The sequence below is a fragment of the Chiloscyllium plagiosum genome, unplaced genomic scaffold (genome assembly GCF_004010195.1).
Source record: "Chiloscyllium plagiosum isolate BGI_BamShark_2017 unplaced genomic scaffold, ASM401019v2 scaf_3858, whole genome shotgun sequence".
Classification (NCBI taxonomy): domain Eukaryota; kingdom Metazoa; phylum Chordata; class Chondrichthyes; order Orectolobiformes; family Hemiscylliidae; genus Chiloscyllium; species Chiloscyllium plagiosum.
The window spans coordinates 11,767-18,517 of record NW_025213998.1 but is presented as its reverse complement, the minus strand read 5'-3'; the positions used below and the strand labels follow the sequence as shown (position 1 = coordinate 18,517).

Here is a 6,751-nt window from a genome sequence, read left to right as displayed (position 1 = left end):
AGGAAGTGGTGGAGGCTGGTACAATTGCAACATTTAAGAGGCATTTGGATGGGTATATGAATAGGAAGGGTTTGGAGGGATATGGGCCGGGTGCTGGCAGGTGGGACTAGATTGGGTTGGGATATCTGGTCGGCATGGTCGGGTTGGACCGAAGGGTCTGTTTTCATGCTGTACATCTCTATGACTCTAACCCCGTGCTGTCCCTGTTCTAGGGGCGCTTCATGGGAGACAGTGTAGAGGAAGCTTAATTTCCAATTTAAAAAGATTAGAGGAAACCTTATTTTGTATTTAACAGTAGAGAGAGCTTTGCTCCATCTAATCCTTTGCTGGGAGTGTTTGATGGGACAGTGTTGTGGGAGCTTTATTCTCAGTTTTAAAAAAAGAAAGCTTTATTTTCTGCTTTAAAAGTATAGAGTGAGTTTTACCTTCAGTTTAAAAAGAAGTGGCGAGCATTTCACTTGCAGTTAAAGACTAGAGAGCTGTAATTCTAGTTTAAAACAATGGAAATATCTTTACTGTCAGTTTAAAATGAGTAGGGGTAGTTTTCTCTTTGTCGAATCCCGAGCAGTCCCTGTCTTGGGAGTGTTTGATGGGGGTAGTGTGAGGGCAGCTTTCCTGTCAGATTAAAAAGAGTAGAGGGAGCTTCCCCATCCCTGGAATATTGGCCTGAAGTTCTGGATTACTCAGCCAGTGATATTAGACCATCTCTCCAGCCTTCAGGCTCTCTGCCTGTATTCCCGATGAAGGGCTTTTGCCCGAAACGTCGATTTTCCTGCTCCCCGGATGCTGCCTGACCTGCTGTGCTTTTCCAGCACCACTCTAATCTAGACTCTGGTTTCCAGAATCTGCAGTCCTTGTTATTACCCTATTAAGCCACCGCCTTACCCTCATACCATGTTAAAAATACTGCATTAAAAATTGGTAGATCTACTAAAAATGACTCTGCCCGTTTGAGTAATGGCTTTTATTACCTTGCAAATCTATTTCAGCCATTCCAACCAGATCATCCCTGAGGCTTTTCTCTTGAACAAATCTACGAGCTACCTCCCCATCCCGAGTGACATATTGAATTGCAGCTTCACCCTATTCCACTATTTCATTGATAATCTCCCCATGCACCCCCACATCCAAGGGACCTTCAAATGACTTGCAGTGCCTCTTTGTCACTATCGCGTGGTCACCCGTGGCAGACAGCAAGGTGATGGGAGTGGGGGGGGGGAGGGTGTAGGGGGATACCGGTGTCGTGACAGAGATGAAAGAGGGAGAAGAGGAAGGCGGAAAGGTACGGCAGTGCGAGTTTTCATGAGACTGAAGGAGATAGGGAGGGCACTCTGGTGGCCCGGTGGCTCAGCGGTTAGCACTGCTGCCTCATGGCACACGGGAGCCAGGTTCGATTCCAGCATCGGGTGACTGCCTGTGTGGAGGTTGTACACTCTCCCCCGTGTCTGTCTGGATTTGCTCCGGATGCTCCAGTTTCCTGTCTCCAGTCCGAAGATGTATAGGTTAGGGTGGATTGGCCGTGCTAAATTACCCATAGTGCCCAGGGATGTGCAGGTTAGGGTGGATTGACCGTGCTAAATTACCCCATAGTGTCCAGGGTGTGCAGGTTAGGGTGGATTGGCCGTGCTAAATTACCCATAGTGCCCAGGGATGTGCAGGTGAGGGTGGATTGGCTATGCTAAATTACCCCATAGTGCCCAGGGTGTGCAGGTTAGGGTGGATTGGCCATGCTAAATTACCCATAGTGTTCAGGGATGTGCAGGTGAGGGTGGATTGGTCATGCTAAATTGTCCCACAGTGTCCAGGGATGTCCAGGCTAGGTCCATTAGTCAGGGGTAATTGCAGAGAAATGGGGAGTGGGTTTTGGGTGGGAAACTCTTCAGGGGGTCGGTGTGGACTTGTTGGGCTGAAGGGCCTGTTCCCACACTGTAGGGATTCCATGACCCGATGATACCAGCAGTGTGGAGATCTGAAGTAAATCGGATAACATTGAAAGATGATGGAATTAGATCCAAAAGCATTGAAGGCAGAGGCGATGGTTCCGCTCCCACCACACTCCTCCCTGTCACCTTTGCTTCAGAAAATCATCGTTTTTCTCTTTTGAAAGTCTTAATTGTATCAACCACCACTGCAGTCTCAGGCAGCCCCTTCCAGTTCCTGACCACTTGTTGCTTGAAAACGGAACAGGAGGCAGGAATACACAAGGTTGTATTAACCTCTGCGTGGATCCCAACTGGAGGGACTGTGTCCTGTTCTGAACGCCACACCTCAGGAAGGAGGTACTGACCTTGTTCGGAGCGCAGTGGATTCAGCAGAATGATCCTGGGGCTGAAAGGATTCATTCATTCAGACTCATTACACAAAATACAATGATAAACTTTGGCTCGTGTCACAACGCTGGTCCTTTTTTCCGTTCTTATCCTCAAGGATACTGTGTCCTTGGTTTTTTTTTCCAGAGGGGTCGCGAAACAGTCCAGGCTCCAAATCAGCTGGGTTGATGCAGAGACGAAAGGATGAGAGTGGTGCTGGAAAAGCACAGCCAGCCAGGCAGCATCCGAGGGGCAGGAGAACCGACGTTTCAGGCAAAAGCCCTTTATCAGGAATTTTGCCCTGAAATGTCGATTTTCCTGCTCCTCGGATGCTGCCCGACCTGCTGTGCTTTTCCAGCACCACACTGATCTCCAGCACCTGCAGTCCTCACTTTCCCAACACAGATGAAAGGGTTTACTGTGAGGCCTTTCTGTTTATATGTGAACAAATGAGATTTTAGGCCAAAGCTTTCATGTTTTAGAAGTGACCTGTATAATGAAAGGGAAGTGGCCAGTCCTGAAAGCTGAAGGCTTGTTAGAGTCAGAGCAGCAGGAGCTGTGTGTGAAACAGGCTGCTGAACTCTCTCTCCTTCTGCCCTTCCAACTTCAACCTGTAAACCTCTGTATTATTGTTACTCTGTGTTTAAGGGGGTTTGCTTATTGGGACTGTTGCACGTATCTTTCGGAACAGCATTATTAAGTCTAGCTTGGATCGACTGAGGTCTTTAGGGGTTCTTTATTCTGTTCTGTGTGTTTCATTCCGTAGTTTTGTGAATAAATGTTTGATTCAAAACCTGGTAGTCAACCTCGTGAACTTACTCCGGGTAATTTTCACTGTACACTTATTGAAACAAATCCCAAAGTTATGGTCTGGGCTGCCCGCTTAAGACGGGTCTGGCTTAGTCCATAACAATCGAGGTGGTTGTCATCATAAAATCAATTTGAAAGAGTCAACAGTGTTCAGAATACATATTTATACTTGAGGGCTGCGGAACTGGAATGTGGGACTGTGCGGACATTTTTTTAGATTAGATTACATTACAGTGTGGAAACAGGCCCTTCGGCCCAACAAGTCCACACCGACCCACCGAAGCGCAACCCACCCATACCCCTGCATTTACCCCTTACCTAACACTGTGGACAATTTAGCATGGCCAATTCACCTGACCTGCACATCTTTGTGACTGTGGGAGGAGACCGGAGCACCCGGAGGAAACCCACGCAGACACGGGGAGAATGTGCAAACTCCACACAGTCAGTCGCCTGAGGCGGGAATTGAACCCGGGTCCCTGGCGCTGCGAGGCAGCAGTGCTAACCACTGTGCCACCGTGCCGCCCATTCTGGGTTTAAAAGTACTTTTACCATGTGACTTCTGAGAGTTGTGTTCAGTTGTAACTTCTGAAGTTTGTTGTAGTTCAGTGACTATTTGCCAAAAGTTACCTGAGTTTTTGAAAAGAATGCAAACCCTTTTTTAACAGTTGTTATGCGAGATCAGACGTGATCGGGCGTTTTCAGACTAGTATGGCCGTAGGCGCTGGCCCCTGCCTTTTCTCCCTACTTCATGGCGTGCTGGCCAGCCACATTTTCTTTCTTGCTCTTTCTCTTTATCCCCTTTGGCTTTTTTTTCTCTTTTCTCTTTGCTCTTCCTCCTCCGTGCGTGCTTCCCTCCCTCCGTCCCTCCAGCTGCCTTTCTGGCCAGCCCTTGCCCACCAGGCTCCTGTAGTCTCCCACATCCCCACACAGGCCAACTGCAAGCCCTCCCCCTGCTTCATAGGGCTGCAGCCTGCATTCTCTCATCCTTCCACACTCCTCCACCCCTCCATTTCGGAATGCCGGGCACTGGCCAGTGGGGTACCGCACGGATCAGTACTGGGACCGCAGCTTTTTACAATCTATCTTCAGGATATACAAGATGGTATTCGCAATAACATTCGCAAATTTCATCAGCTGGGTGGCAGGGTGAAATGTGATGAGGATGTTAGGAGATTACAGGGTGACCTGGACAAGTTAGGTGAGTGCTCAGATGCATGGCAGATGCACTTTCACGTGGATAAATGGATCCTTATCCACTTTGGTGGCAAGAACAGGAAGGCAGATTACCACCTAAGTGGAATCAATTTAGGTAAAGGGGCAGTACAGAGAGATCTGGGGGTTCTTGTACACCACTCAATGAAGGTAAGCATGCAGGTACAGCAGGTAGTGAAGAAGGCTAATAGCATGCTGGCCTTCATAACAAGAGGGATTGAGTATAGAAGCAAAGAGGTCCTTCTGCAGCTGTACAGGGCCCTGGTGAGACCACACCTGGAGTACTGTGTGCAGTTCTGGTCTCCAAATTTGAGGAGAGACATTCTGGCTATTGAGGGAATGCTGCGTAGGTTCACGAGGTCAATTCCTGGAATGGTGGGATTACCTTACACTGAAAGACTGGAGCGACTGGGCTTGTATACCCTTGAGTTTCGAAGATTGAGAGGGGATCTGATTGAGACATATAAGATGATTAAAGGATTGGACATTCTGGAGGCAGGAAACATGTTTCCGCTGATGGGTGAGTGCTGAACCAGAGGACACAGCTTAAAAATACTGGGTAGACCATTTAGGACAGAGCTCAGGAGAGACTTCTTCGCCCAGAGAGTGGTGGCTGTGTGGAATGCTCTGCCCCAGGGGGCAGTGGAGGCCCACTCTCTGGATTCATTTCAGAAAGAGTTGGATAGAGCTCTCAAAGATAGTGGAATCAAGGGTTATGGAGATAAGGCAGGAACAGGATACTGATTAGGAATGATCAGCCATGATCATGTTGAATGGCGGTGCAGGCTCGAAGGGCTGAATGGCCTACTCCTGCACCTATTGTCTATTGTCTATAAAAATAAATCCAGGTCTTTAGGGAAGATAAAAGATGAGTTTGATTACTTCAATTCCTAGACATTCAGGTCGAAGGGGCCCGATGTTGTAGGCTACCTAGCAACAGCCTCTGGACTGTTGCTGTGTTAGCGAGTTTTGAGAAGATTTGTAGCTCAGGTTGAGGTTTTGGATGTAGGTTTGCTCACTGAGCTGGAAGGTTCATTTTCAGACATTTCATCACCCAACTAGGTAACATCTTCAGTGAGCCTCCGTCAACTAATGTCATTTACAAAATACCGTGCAAGAACTGTAACAAACACTACATTGGACAAAGAAGCAGAAAACTAGCCACCAGGATACACAAACATCAACTAGCCACAAAATGACATGACCCTCTCTCACTAGTATCCTTACATACAGATAAGGAAGGACACCACTTCGATTGGGACAACCACCCTAGAACAAGCCAAACAGAGACACGCATGAGAATTCCTAGAAGCACAGCATTCCAACCGGAATTCTATCAACAAACACATTGACTTGGATCCCATTTACCACCCCTTGAGAAAAAGAACAGGAAATGTAATCACCATAGGAAATGGTGTCATAACAGGAAATGACATCACCAGCCCAAGGAAACTCAAACATATATGTAGAAAACGGGCCACACCACCAGTGCTTCGTCCAGAGGCTCACTGAAGATGTTACCTACTATGGTGATGAAACGTCTGAAAACAAACCTTCCAGCTCAGTGAGCAAACCTACATCCATGATGCTGTGTTTTCCAGCAGGTTTGGATGACTCAGTTGAAGAAAGACCTCCCTGGCCACGAAGGTCAGTGTCTAACTCTTCTAAAAAATAGGCAGAACCAACTGCAAAGATCTCACTTGCCCAAAACATTGCAAGAACTTGACAGCGTCAAATTTCAGGATTTCTAACTGATTTTCACGTGAAGTGAAATCTGATTTGAAGACCGGATTGTTGCAATAACTGTTAGCATTGCAAACTCAATGACACAAGAAGTCAACAGAACCATGATAAGATTTCCCTGAATTTTAGCCTTTGAGATCGATGTCTTAGTCCTGCACTGGGGAGTTTTTGCCAATTGAGAACAGTCTTGGATCAGCACTAGTTGAAAGTGAGACATATCCAAATGGCCTCCTGCCATTGAATGATTTGGAGACTGAGTTTTTTGAGGAAGTAACAAAGAGGATTGATGAGGGCAGAGCGGTAGATGTGATCTATACGGACTTCAGTAAGGCATTCGACAAGGTTCCCCATGGGAGACTGGTTAGCAAGGTTAGATCTCATGGAATACAGGGAGAACGAGCCATTTGGATACAGAACCGGCTCAAAGATAGAAGACAGAGGGTGGTGGTGGAGGGTTGTTTTTCAGACTGGAGGCCTGTGACCATTGGAGCGCCACAAGGATCGGTGCTGGGTATAAATGATTTGGATGTGAGCATAAGAGGTACAGTTAGTAAGTTTGCAGATGACACCAAAATTGGAGGTGTAGTGGACAGCGAAGAGGGTTACCACAGATTACAACAGGATCTTGACCAGATGGGCCAATGGGCTGAGAAGTGGCAGATGGAGTTTAATTC

At 47.3% G+C, this 6,751-nt stretch overlaps 1 protein-coding gene across 1 annotated transcript in view; it reads right to left on the bottom strand.

The window, feature by feature from the left end:
- LOC122547773 (acetylcholine receptor subunit beta-like) overlaps positions 1–6,751 on the bottom strand; it is a gene marked incomplete at both ends in the record, with an annotated part of 26,884 nt that overhangs the window by 19,479 nt on the left and 654 nt on the right. The window lies entirely within an intron of this gene.